Raw genomic sequence first — 14,634 nt, 5'->3', positions numbered from 1 at the left:
ATATTCAATTTTATATGGAAAAACCCAGGACAGCTAAAACAAGCTTGTACAATAAAGGATCGTCTAGATGTATCACCATCCCTCATTTCAAGCTCTACTATAGAGCTATAGTAATAAAAACAGCATGATATTGGCATAAAATCCAATATGCAGATCAATGGAATTGAATTGAAGACCCTGACATAAATCCACACACCTATGAACACCTGATTTTTGACAAAGAATGTAAGATCCTACAATGAAAAAAAAAAAAAAAAAGAAAACATCTTGAACAAATAGTGCTGGCATAACTGGATGTTGCATATAGAAGAATGCAAATAGATCCATATCTATCATTCTGTACAAAACTAAGGTCCAAGTGGATCAAAGACCTCAACATAAATCCAGTTGTACTGAACCCAGTAGGAAAGAAAGTGGGAAGTAGCCTTGAATGCACTGGCACAGGAGACTACTTCCTGAATATTATACCAGTAGCACAGACACTGAGATTGACAATTAATAAATGGGACCTCCTGAAAATGAAAAGCTTCTGTAAGGCAAGTGACATGGTCAATAAGACAAAATTGCAGCCTACAGAGTAGGAAAAGACCTTTACCAACCCCACATCTGACAGAGGACTGATCTCCAAAATACATAAAGAATTCAATAAACTAGACATCAAAATACTGAACAATCCAATTAAAAAAATGGGCTACAGACCTAAACAGAGAATTCTCAACAGAAGAATCTCAAATGGCCAAAATACACTTAAAGGATTATCAATATCTTTAGCCATTAGGGAAACGCAAATCAAAACGACTCTGAGAGACCATCTTACACCTGTCAGAATGGCTAAGATAAAACCACTAATGACAGCTTACATTAGAGAGGATGTGGAGTAAGGAGAACACTTCTCTACTGCTGTTGGGAGTGCAAACCTTGTACAGCTACTTTGGAAATTTATATGGCAGTTTCTCAGAAAATTGGGAAGCAATCTACCTCAAGACGAAGTTATATCAATCTCAGGCTCAGTCGTACCACAAGGACATTTGCTCAACTATTTTCATAGCAGCGTTATTTGTAATAGCCAGAACATGGAAAAAACCTTGGTGCCCCTCAAGCAAAAAATGGATAAAGAAAATGTGGTACATTTACACAATGGAGTATTATTCAACTGTAAAAATCAATGACATCATGAAATTTGCAGGCAAATGGATGGAAGTAGAAAAAAAAATCATTCTGAGTGAGATAACCCAGACCCAGAAAAACAGATATATTATGTACTCACTCATAAGTAGATTTTAGGTATAAAGTAAAGGATAACCAAGCTACAATCCACAGCCCAAGTGAGGCTAGGTAACAAAGAGGGCCCAAAGAGAGAAGCATGGATTTCCCTTGGAAAGAGAAATAGAAAAGATCTCCTGGGTAAACTGGGGTAGCAGGGGATAGAAACGAGGGATTTGATTGGACAGGTTGGAGGTAGGACAGGGGAGGGATGGAGTGGGAGAGTAATCAAAGCGATGTCTTGATGGGGGCCATTTTAGGGTTAGAGAGAAACCTGGTACCAGGGAAACTCCCAGGAACCCACAAGGATGACCCCAGCTAAAACTTCTAGCAATAGTCACAGAATGTGGCTGAACTGGCCTTCTCCTATAATGAGATTAGTGACTACCCTAATTGTCATCACAGAACCTTCATCCAGTAACTGATGGAAACAAATGCAGAGATCTCACCCAAGCACTGGGTGGAGCTCTGGGACTCCTGTTGAAAAGAGGGAGGAGGGATTGTACAAGCTATGGGTCAAGGTCATCATAAGGAAACCTACAGAAACAACTCATCTTGGCTCATAAGAGCTTACAGATTCTTGATCGCCAGCTAGGGAGCGTGCATCAGACTGACTTAGGCCCTCTACATATGTGTGACAGTTGTGTAGATTGGTCTATTTGTGGGACTTCTAGCAATGGGATCACAGTGTCCTATAGGTGGAAGTTTCTGTGTCTGGGCCCCAACTCCCAAATACCCAGTAGCTGCTTCCCAAATAATTGACTTAGAGGTTTAATATTACTTATAAATGCTTAGCCAGTAGCTCTGGCTTATTACTAAGTAGCTCTTACACTTAAATTGACCCTAATTCTTATCTATGTTTAGCCACGTGGCTTAGTACCTTTTCTCAATATGATATTCCCGTCTTGCTTTCTCTGCATCTGGCTGGTGACTTCTGACTCTGCCCTTCCTCTTCCTAGCATTCTTAGTTTGGTCGCCCTGCCTACACTTCCTGCCTGACTACTGGCCGATCATGTTCTGTTAAACCAATCTGAGTGACAAATCTTTACAGTGTACAAGAGAATTATTCCACAGCATTGTCCCTAATGCTTTAGCTGGCTTTTGGGAACCTATTCCCCATACTGGGTTGCCTTGCCCAAAGCCTTAATACAAAGGGAGGAGCTTAGTCCTATCTCAATTTGATATATCACTCTTTGTTGACACTTATTGGAGGCCTTCCCCCTTTAAACAGAAACAGAGGAAGAGCAGATGGGAATAGGGGAAGGTGAGGGAAGGAAATGGGAGAGGAGGGAGGGGAAACTGTGGTTGGGATGTAAAATAAATAAAAAAATTAATTAATAAAAAGTCTTTAATTTATTTTCCTCATTTCTGTCTTTACCCATTTTTTAAAACATAAGTCTTTATTGATTCATTGGGAATTTCACATTATGCACCCCAATCCTACTCATCTCCCAGTCCCTCCATATTTGTCCCTCACCCCTGCACCAAGCCCCTCCCCAATTAATTAAAAACAAAAGAATACAAACAAATACCGTGTGCTTCCATCTTTCCAACACCTCTTCATTCATACTAGTGGCACTGAGAGCTGCGGTGTTTCATGCAGTATACTCTTTTGTCCAATTAGTTCTACTCGCTAAATGTTCATTGCAATGAGTTATGGGTCTGGTTTAAGGCCTCTGGCACACCATCATCAGTGGGCCCTCACTGAAACTCCTCTTGGATATCCTGCTGTTGCCCTGAGTCATGGAGATCCTACAGTTATTGTTTTGCGGGACCAGCCCCTTCATGAACTCCAGAAAGTCATAGGTGTGGTAGATGTTAGGGTGGGCCAACCCAAGGCCCAGTTTGTGGATCTGGGTGGTAGCTGAGCTGTTTGGTCCAGGCCACTGGGACTGCCCTGTCAGATGAGGGGCAGAGCCAGCTTTCCTATGCCCATGCCATTGGGGCTACCTCTCCCTTGCCATGGCAAGGGGTTGGACCATCTTTCCCAAGTGGTGGTGGAGGTTAGCTATTTGAGGGCCAGTGAGGGAGTGGGGCTGGATAAGCATGACCCTCAGATTTTAACATGCATGGTTCCTATGGCCTCCAGTGGTAACATGGGCCTTGGACATCGTCACAGACCCTGGATGCAGCAGGAATATGGACCTAGGCATGCCCTCAGCAGCAGGTTGGGCCAGTAGGTCACCATTGCCCTGGTGACTGTAAGGTCCTTGAACACCAACATGGTCTAACATGGCTGTCCAGACTCTGGGCATCCACTCAGCCCTAGGTGGCAACAGGAACCATGGACATCAACCCAGACCCTGGCTGCTGCTGGGCCACAGACTCAGATATGACCCGTGGCCACAGCTCAGACCCAGATGACACCATGGCCCTGTGTGAAAGCATAGGCCACCCAGCTCAGCATGGCCCCAGCAGTGAGTCACATGGCCCTCAGACACTAACATGGCCTGAGGTTGTTGTCCAAACTCCAGGCATCCATGTGGCCTTTGGTGGTACCATGGGCCACAGACACCAACACAGAACCTGGCTACCGTAGGACCACAGACCCAGATATGGTCCTTGTCACCACAGCTCCAGGTGGCAGCACAGACCCCCCACAGCACTGTGGCCCTCTGAAAACAATGTGGCCCTAGGTGTCAGCCCAGACCCCTGGCATTGACATTGCCTAAGATGGTATGAGGAGCCACAGACATCAACACAGAACCTGGTTGAGGTAGGGCCACAGACTCAGATGTGACTCTTGGCAGCAGCCCTGGCCTAGATGACACCATGGCCTCAGGTGACAGGGCAGGCCATTCGGATAACAATGCCCCAGCAGCAACATGGCCCTTGGACACCAACATTGCCACAGGATGTGGCCTAAACCCTGGTCATCCATCTGTCCTTTGGTGGCACCATAGGCTATAGACATCCCAAACCCCAACTGTAGTAGGACCATGGACCCAGACATGATCCTCATTAGCAGCCAGGGCTTGGATGTCATCTTGGCCCTGGGTGGCAGCTCAGGCCATCCACATTAGCATGGCCCCAGTGGCAGCATGGGCTCTTGGACACCAGCATGTACTCAGGAGTCATCTGCAAGGCCTTCAGTGGTTACTGAAGCAATGGACATCAACATAGACCCGGGCTGCTGTAGGGCCACAAACCCAGATATGGCCTCTAGCAGCAGCCTGGGCCCAGGTGTCATCATGTCCACAGTGGTAGCACAGGCTACTCAGATCAACATGACCCTGGTAGTGGCATGGCCCTGGGACACCAAAATGGCCATAGGAGTTGGACTAGATGCTGGGCATCCCTGTGGCCTTGGTGGCAACATGGGTCATGGGCATCAATACAGGCCCCAGCTTCAGTGGGACCACAGATCCAGATATGGCTATAGGCAGCAGTCCAGGCCCTGAAGTCACCCTGTTCCTGGGTGGCAAGTGAGCTGCCCTCATCAGCCCATTCCTCACCACCCTCACTTCTTCAGGACTGCTTCAGTACATGAACCATTCCACCTCTCTTTCTCTCCCATTTCTCCACCACATACTTGCTCATCATAATGGCACCCACCATTATGGTGCCTGTGGATGCTTCAGGCAGGCTGGATTGTAAGGATCCAGGCTGCCCCATGGGTGTATTTCTCCCACCTGAGCCTCATGGCATCAGGTGGGTCTGTGATATTTCACTATCGACCTATTTTTCCCCCATTCAGTAGAGAGTTGCTCATTTTCCTTGAGTCTGTAAGCTTTCTGTTGTCTCTGTTGTTGATATCCAGTTTTAATTCATGGTGGTCTGACAGGATGCAGGGAGTTATTTCAATTTTCTTGTGGCTATTGAGACTTGCTCTGTGTTCAAGAATGTGGTCAGTTTTGGCAAAGGCTCTGTGAGGTGCTAAGAGGAATGTACATTCTTCTATGTTTGGGTGAAATATTCTGTAAATATCTTTTAGGTTCATTTGAATTATGATGTCATTTAACTTCATTATTTCTGTTTAGTTTTTGTCTGGGTGACCCATCCATTGGCAAGAATGGGGTATTGAAATCTCCCATTATCAGTGTGTGAGGGTCAGTATGCTAATTTACCTCATCTGTGTATTGTCCATCCTGTATTCCTGCTTCCTCTGTGTCTGGCTGGGTGGCCCTGACTGGCTGGTTGGCTCCCTTTTCTCTCTGCCCTCCAGCCCTACCTATCCCTCCTCTGCCTAGCTACTGGCTGTTCAGCTTCTTATTAGACCAATTAGGTGCCTTAGGCAGGCAAGGTGAAATAGCAACACATCTTTACATAGTTAAACAATTATTCTATTCCACAATGATCAACTATTGTTAATTTCTGTTACTTTGTTGTTGTTGTTGTTATTGTGTGTGTGTGTATGTGTGCCTTCGTTAATTTTTGTTTTGCTGATCTGATATTATTTATTTATTGTGTTTTCATGGGTGTAGTTGTCTTTCTTGATTTGGAGTTTTCCTTCTAGCACCTTGTGTAGGGTTGGATTTGTGGATAGATATTGTTTAAATTTAACTTTATCATGCAATATTTTATTTCCTCCATGTATAAATATTAAAAGTTTTGCTGGGTATAGTAGTCTGGGCTGGCACCTGTGGTCTCTTAGAGTCTGTCCAAGCCTTTCTGGCTTTTAGAGTCTCCATTGAGAAGGCAGATGCAATTCTAATCGGTCTGCCTTTATATGTTATTTGCTCCTTTCATTTGCAGTTTTTTTTAAAAATTATTTTACAACACCATTCAGTTCAACATAATAGCCACAGATTCCCCTGTTCTCCCCCTCTCGCCCCCCCTCCCCCTAGCCCACCCCCCATTCCCACCTCCTCCAGATCAAGGTCTCTCCCGAGGACCGGGGTCGACCTGGTAGACTCAGTCCAGGCAGGTCTATTCCCCCCACTCCCAGACCGAGCCAAGCGTCCCTGCATAAGTCCCAGGATTCAAACAGCCAACTCATGCAATGAGCCCAGGACCCGGCACCAATGCACAGCTGCCTCCCAAACAGATCAAGCCAAATGACTGTCTCACGCATTCAGGGGGCCTGATCCAGCTGGGGGCCCCTCAGCCTTTGGTTCATAGATCCTGTGCTTCCATTCATTTGGTTATTTGTCCCGGTGCTTTATCCAACCTTGGCTTCAACAATTCTCGCTCATATAAACCCTCTTCTTTCTCACTAATTAGACTCCCAGTGCTCCACCAGGGGCCCAGCCGTGGATGTCTGCATTCAGATTCCTCAGTCCTTGGATAGGGTTTATGGCACAACTATCAGGGTGTCTGGCCATCCCATCACCAGAGTAGGTCAGTTCCTGCCGTCTTGCGACCATTGCTAGCAGTCTTTTGCGGGGGTATCTTTGTGGATCTTTGTGGGCCTCCCTAGCTCTCTGCTTCCTCCCCTTCTCACCTTCTCATGTGGTCTTCATTTACCATGGTCTCCTATTCCTTGTTCTCCCTCTCTTTTCTTGATCCAGCTAGGATCTTCCAGTCTCTTTCCCTTGACCGTCACCCTTCATTGTTCCCACTCATGACCAGGCTGTTCATGTAGATCTCGTCCATTTCTCCGTGTCTTTTTTGGGGGTCCCGTTTTCCAGGTAGCCTCACTGGTGATGTGAGTAGCAGTCCAGTCATCCTTGTTCCACATCTAGCATCTTCCTATGAGTGAGTACATACCATATTTGTCTTTCTGAGTCTGGGTTACCTCACTCAGAATGATTTTTTCTAGATCCATCCATTTGCCTGCAAACCGTATGATGTCATTGTTTTTCTTTGCTGAGTAGTATTCCATTGTGTATATGTGCCACAATTTATTTATCCATTCTTCAGTTGAAGGGCATCTAGGTTGTTTCCAGGTTTTGGCTATTACAAACAATGCTGATATGAACATAGCTGAGCAAGTGCTCTTGTGGTATGATTGAGCATTTCTTGGGTATATGCCCAGGAGTGGTATAGCTGGATCTTGGGGGAGATTGATTCCCAATTTTCTAAAAAAGCGCCATATTGATTTCCAAAGGGGTTGTACAAGCTTGCATTCCCACCAGCAGTGGAGGAGAGTTCCCCGAGTTCCACATCCTCTCCAGCATAAAGTGTCTTCAGTGTTTTTGATCTTGGCCACTCTGACAGGCATAAGGTAGTATCTCAGAGTTGTTTTGATTTGCATTTCCCTGATGATTAGGGATGTTGAGCAATTCCTTAAATGTCTTTCACCCATTTGGGTTTCCTCTGTTGAGAATTCTTTGTTTAATTCTAAAGCCCATTTCTCAATTGGACTGTTGGTCGTTTTGATGTCTAATTTCTTGAGTTCCTTATATATTCTGGATATCAGTCCTCTGTCACATGTGGGGTTGGTGAAGATCTTTTCCCATTCTGTAGGCTGTCGCTTTGCCTTGTTGACCATATCCTTTGCTCTACAAAAGCTTCTCAGTTTCAAGAGGTCCCATTGATTGATTGTTTGTCTCAGTGCCTGCGCTACTGGTGTTATATTTAGGAAGTGATCTCCTATGCCAATGCGTTCAAGACTATTTCCTACTTTCTCTTCTAGCAGGTTCAGAGTAGCTGGATTTATGTTGAGGTCTTTGATCCACTTGGACTTAAGTTTTGTGCACGGTGACAGATATGGATCTATTTGCAGCCTTCTGTTCGTTAACATCCAGTTATGCCAGCACCATTTGTTGAAGATGCTTTCTTTTTTCCATTGTACACTTTTGGCTTTTTTGTCAAAAATTATATGTTCATACCTGTGCAAATTAATGTCAGGGTCTTCATTTCGATTCCATTGGTCCACATGTTGGTTTTTATGCCAATACCAAGCTGTTTTTATTACTCTAGCTCTATACCAGAGCTTGAGGTCAGGGATTGTGATGCCTCCAGAGGTTGTTTTATTGTACAGGATTCTTTTGGCTATCCTGTTTTTTTTTCCATATGAAGCTGAGTATTATTCTTTCCATATGAAGAATTGTGTTGGTATTTTAATGGGGATTGCATTGAATCTGTAGATTGCTTTTGCTAAGATTGCCATGTTCCTATGTTAATCCTGCCTACCCATGAGCATGGAAGATCTTTCCATTTTCTGACATCTTCAATTTTTTTTCAGGGACTTAAAGTTCCTGTCATATAGGTCCTTCACTTGCTTGGTTAGTGTTACCCCAAGGCATTTCATGTCATTTGTGGCTATTGTAAATATTGTTTATATTGTAAATATTGTTTATAAGTTGTATCAGTTTCTTGGTGGAATCTTTGGGGTCACTGATGTATACTAACATTTCATCTGCAAATAGGGAAAGCTTGACTTTTTCCTTTCCAACTTGCATCCCCTTAATCTCCTTATGTTGTCTTTTTGCTCTGGCTAGAACTTCAAGTACTATATTGAATAAGTATGGGGAGAGCGGACAGCCTTACCTCGTTCCTGATTTTAGTGGAATTGCTTTGAGTTTCTCTCCATTTAATTTGATGATGGCTGTTGGCTTGCTGTAAATTGCCTTTATTATCTTTAGGTATGTTCCCTGTATTCCTGATCGCTCCAAGACTTTTATCATGAAGGGGTGTTGGATTTTGTCAAATGCCTTTTCTGCATCTAGTGAGATGATCATGTGGTTTTTTTCTTTGAGTTTGTTTATATGGTGTATTACATTGATGGACTTTCGTATGTTGAACCACCCTTGCATCCCTGGGATGAAGCCTACTTCATCATGGTGGATAATTGTTCTGATGTGTTCTTGGAGTCTGTTTGCCAGTATTTTATTGAGTATTTTTGCATCAATGTTCATGAGGGAGATCGGTCTGTAGTTCTCTTTCTTTGTTGCATCCTTGCTTGGTTTAGGAATCAGGGTAATTGTAGCCTCATAGAAGGAGTTTGGTAATGTTCCTTCTGTTTCTATTATGTGGAACAATTTAGAGAGTATTGGTATTAACTCTTCTTTGAAGATCTGGTAGAATTCTGTGCTGAAACCATCTAGTCCTGGGCTTTTTTTGGTTGGGAGACTTCTAATGACTGTTTCTATTTCCTTAGGAGTTATTGGGCTATTTACATAGTTTATCTGGTCTTGATTTAACTTAGGTATGTGGTACCTATCCAGAAAAATGTCCATTTCTTTTAGGCTTTCCAGTTTTTTGGAGTAGAGGTTTTTGAAATATGACCTTATAATTCTCTGGATTTCCTCAATGTCTGTTGTTATGTCCCCCTTTTCATTTCTGATTTTGTTGATTTGGATTCTCTCTCTCTGTCTTTTGGTTAGTTTGGATAAGGGCTTGTCTATCTTGTTGATTTTCTCAAAGAACCAACTCTTTGTTTCATTAATTTTTTGTATTATTCTCTTAGTTTCTAATTTATTAATTTCACCTCTCACTTTGATAATTTCCTGGCGTCTATTCTTCCTGGGAGACTTTGCTTCTTCTTGTTCTAGAGCTTTCAGATGTGCTGTTAAGTCACTAGTGTGGGATTTCTCCAACTTCTTTATGTGGGCATTTAGTGCTATGAATTTCCCTCTTAACACTGCTTTCATAGTGTCCCATAAGTTTGGGTATGTGGTGTCTTCATTTTCATTGATCTCTAGGAAGTCTTTAATTTCTTTCTTTATTTCTTCCTTAACCCATTGGTGATTCAGTTGAGCATTATTCAGTTTCCATGAGATTGTAGGTTTTCTGTAGTTTTTGTTGTTGTTGAAATCTAGCTTTAAACCATGGTGGTCTGATAGAACACAGGAGGTTATTCTGATTGTTTTGTTTCTGTTGAGATTTGCTTTGTGGCCAAGTATGTGGTCAATTTTAGAGAAAGTTCCATGGGGTGCTGAGAAGAAGGTATATTCTTTCTTGTTAGGATGGAATGTTCTGTAGATATCTATTAGGTCCATTTGGGTGATGACATCAGTTAAGTCCTTTATTTCTCTGTTAAGTTTCTATTTGGGAGATCTGTCCAGTGGTGAAAGTGGGGTGTTGAAGTCTGCCACTATTAATGTGTGGGGTTTTATATGTGGTTTAAGCTTTAGTAATGTTTCTTTTACATATGTGGGTGCCCTTGTGTTTGGGGCATAAATGTTGAGAATTGAAACTTCATCTTGGTGGATCTTTCCTGTGATGAGTATGTAATGTCCTTATTGATCTCTTTTGATTGATGTTAGTTTGAAGTCTATTTTCATGGGTATTAGGATGGCTATACCCACTTGCTTCTTAAGACCATTTATTGAAAGTCTTTTCCCAGCCTTTCATTCTTAGGTAGTGCCTATCTTTGAATTTGAGGTGTGTTTTTTGTGTGCAGCAGAAAGATGAGCTCTGCTTTCGTATCCTTTTTGTAAGCCTGTGTCTTTTTATAGGTGAATTTAGTCCAATGATATTAAGGGATATTCATGACTAGTGATTGTTCATTTCTGTTATTTTTTGGTGGTTGTGTGTGTATTTCTTTTCTTTGGGGTTTACTGCTGTTGCATTATCTATTGCCTGTGTTTTCGATGGTGTATCTGACTTCCTTCGGTTGGAATTTTCCTTCTAGTGCTTTCTGTAGGGCTTGGTTTGTGGATAAGTATTGTTTAAATAGGCAGTGGTACCAGGTCCTGGGCTCGTTGCATGAGTTAACTGTTTGAAACCTGGGACTTATGCAGGGACACTTGGCTCAATCTGGGAGGAGGGGACTGGACCTGCCTGGACTGAGTCTATCAGGTCGATCCCAGTCCCCGGGGGAGACCTTGATCTCAAGGAGGTGGGAATGGGGGCTGGGCTGGGGGGAAGGGGAGGGAGGCAGGAAGGGAGATAACAAGGGAATCTGTGGCTATTATGTAGAGCTGAATAGTATTGTAAAATAAAAAAAAATATAAAAAATAATCTGGTTTTGTCTTGGAATGTCTTGTTTACTCCATCTATGATGATTGAAATTTTGCTGGGTATATTAGTCTAGGCTAGCATCCATGGTCTCTTAGTGTAGCAGTGGACATTTCAATCAATCTATAATTGACTGTGTTCTGTGGCTATTAGAGGCTACCAGTCTTATGCAGATCTATAATGAAAAGACATACGGCGAACAAGGAAAAATATAAAATATTGGGTTGGAGGAGGAAAGAAATGTCAGGAAGTGTAAACTAATTAAAGAAAGGCCTGATGCTAAGTGGACTAAAGGGAGTGGTGACCTCAGAGCAAGATCCCATCCAGCTATGCTTCCATCTTGTGAAAAGGAATTAAAGAAGAGTTAAAAGGAATTTAAAAAAAATGAAAATGAATTAAAGAAATATTTAGAGCCAGGTGCGGTGGTGTACACTTCTATCCCAGAACTCAGAAGGCAGAGGCTGGTGTATCTCTGAGTTCAACGTCAGGCTGGTAACCAGAGTCATTTTCAGAACAGCCAAGTTCTGGCAGCAGAGGAACCCATTGAAAATAGGAAGCTGGTGAAGATATAACTTGAACAAGGAGACCATATTCCAGCTCCAGCAAGCAGCAGAACTTGGCATCTTTTACCATTTGCTTTTTTATTTAGAGTCAAGGATATAACCAAGGGTTTATGGAATCTCCTTCCATGGCTGAGGGAAGAAGCTGAGGCCAGGCATGTGTCAGGGATGTCCCTGAATGGAGGCTTAGAGAGGCCACTGTATGAATTTATAAATGTGAATTCTGGATTGCCTTGGAGATACAATGATGTTAGGGAGGTCAGAGCTGTGGGGTACCTGCCAAGGAAAGCTACTAACGGGAAGTGGTGCCTTCCCAAGGGAAAAATGTGTATTATAGTAAAAAAATGCTCAAAGTAGGTGGAGATCTGAAGAGCTCTTTGACATCAGTCATGGAGATGCATTGTTTGCAGTTTGTCCAGCTGGGTTTTGGTCTTGTTTTGGTTCAAGATTTCCTTACTATTATCTCTTTCCTCCATTTTGGAACAGTAATGTATATTAGATGCCATTATATCTTGGAAGTATATGATCTTTTTGACTTTGATTTACAAAGGATTATAGTTAAGAGAATGAATGAGTTTCAGGAGAGATTTGAACTTTGGACTTTTAAACATGTTTCAGACTGATTGACTATGGGACTTTTGAAGTTAGCCTGAATGCATTCCTGCATTATGATATGGCTACAACTCTATAGGGTCCAGGGAATATAATGTGGTGGTTTGAATGAAAATGGTCCCTATTGAATCACAGGGAGTGGCACTCTAGGAGGTGTGGCCTTGTTATGAATAGATGTGGTCATGTTGAAAGAAGTATATTACTGGGGTCATAATTTGAGGTTTCAGAAGCTCAAGCCAGTACCAGTGTTATACTCTCTTCCTGCTGCCTGACAATCTAGATGTAGAACTCTCTGCTCCTACTCTAGTACCATGTCTGTCTGAATATGGCCATGCTTCCTGCCATGATGAAAATGGACTATACCTTTGAACTGTAAGTCATCCCCAATTAAATGTTTTTCTTTATAAGAGTTGCTGTGGTCATGCTGTCTCTTCACAGCAATAGAAACCCCAACTATAACAAGGGCTAACCATTCTGGGCTTAACCCTGGGATAAGCTAATTCTCCCCCTCCCATAAGTCATTAATTGCCTATAATTCTTTGTCTGGGGGTGGAACTCTGATATTTCTCCTTCAGTGTTTGCATGTCCACTGATGTTGCCATTGTTTTTTTCTTGTTTATTCAACCATTTCTAGGAAAGACAGTTTCACAACAGACTTCCTAATATTATGTTTTTTCTACCCTCCCCCCTTTTCATGATTTGAATAGGTATGGCCATCATAGACTCATGTTCTTGAATGCTTGGCCTATAAAGAGTGGCAATATTAGGAGCTGTGACCTTGTTGGAGTAGGTGTGACCTAGGTGAAGGAAGTGTGTCACTGTGGAGGTTGCCATTGAGGTCTTACATGTTCAAGTTAAGCCCAGAGTTGGACACACAGTTCACTTCCTGTTGCCTGCAGGTCAAGATGTAAATCTCTCAGCTCCTTCCACAGCACCGCACCATGTCTCCTTGCATTTCACGTTACATGATGATATTAGACTAAACCTCTAATCTGTAAGCCAGCCCCAATTAAATGTTTTTCTTTGTAAGAGTTGCTGTAGTCATGGCATATCTTTACAACAATAGAAACCCTAACTGAGACACCCCTCTTCCATTATGCTCCCTTGAACATCAGAAATGACATGTGTCATGGGGTGATGTGGAGTGGAGACAGCCTGAGCCTCTGGGACAAACTGTGTTTGCTGTAAATGGCACAGCCTATGAGACAAAGTGTGTTTGCTGTATAGAGCAGAGCTGTCAAATGGGCCTGCATGAACTTTCTGGAGCTAGACAACTACACAGTAAGTTAGTCCCAGATGCTGAAAATGAGCTGCATGATTTGCATTTACACTGCTAGATCTTTCATTTATTTTGCTATTCTTCACTTTTTCCATTTTGGAATAAGACATATTTTTTTGTTATTTTGCAAGACAGTGATAAGAGACTTTTGACTTTTAAAGAGTCATTGCATATTTAATTGCTTAAAAATGTCAAGAGTATGGGACTTTGAAATTTTGACTGTATCAAATAGGATTCTCTGAGAAGACCCAACTGAATATTTTATCAGTTTATCTTATGGAGATATTTCTGAGAGACTATATTAATTGTTAATTGATGTAGGTGACTCAGATTACTTAGGGTATTGCCATTCCCTTGGCTAATGGTCTGGAGCTCTATAAGAAAGGTATCTAAATAATTGCCTCTGAGAGGCCAAGTGGGGAAGCCAGAAGCTGTGTCCCCCATAATATTTTAGTTCTTGCTTAGTTCCTGCCATGAATTCTGTCAGTGATAGACCTGAAAATTTACATGTATATATATGTATATGTATATGATGTACACACACACATTTCTGTCACATTTTGTTTTGTGTCTTTCATCTTGTGAGCTTTCTCCCTCTTCCATCCCCACTCCTTTACATTCTATATAGATTCATAGATCTATTAAATCATGTATCATATGCTCAAACCACAAGCCACAACAATATGTCTTCTCTTCATGTGACATACTAATTGAAACAGAGTGACTTTAGTACTCAGAAAAAGAGCAAGACACCATAAATTCATATTGTTTCCAGATGCTGACTATGAAATATAGATGTATCAGATTAAAATTAAATAATTAACAAAGGCCCATCTATCTCTAATGAAAACAAAGTGTCATATGTTTATTGGGGCATTCGTTATAGGATTCAGTACATGGGAGACCCAGGCATGCAAGAACAGATAAATGGATCAAGAAATTGTGACATACTCACAGCATGTCATTCCTCAACTGTCAAAAGTGAGGAGTTCTTATCTTTGGCTACAATATGAATGGAGTTATGGCCAATAGTTAGGAACTAATCTTTGTATAGTCTCTCAAAATAGAACCATTAGCTGGAAATAAACATTTAAAACAGAAACTTGATATTCAGACCTTAACATTGTGACCTAT

Source organism: Peromyscus maniculatus, chromosome 1, assembly GCF_049852395.1.
Source record: "Peromyscus maniculatus bairdii isolate BWxNUB_F1_BW_parent chromosome 1, HU_Pman_BW_mat_3.1, whole genome shotgun sequence".
Classification (NCBI taxonomy): Eukaryota; Metazoa; Chordata; class Mammalia; order Rodentia; family Cricetidae; genus Peromyscus; species Peromyscus maniculatus.
The sequence above is the reverse complement of the archived record's forward strand: the minus strand, read 5'-3'. Positions refer to the sequence as shown.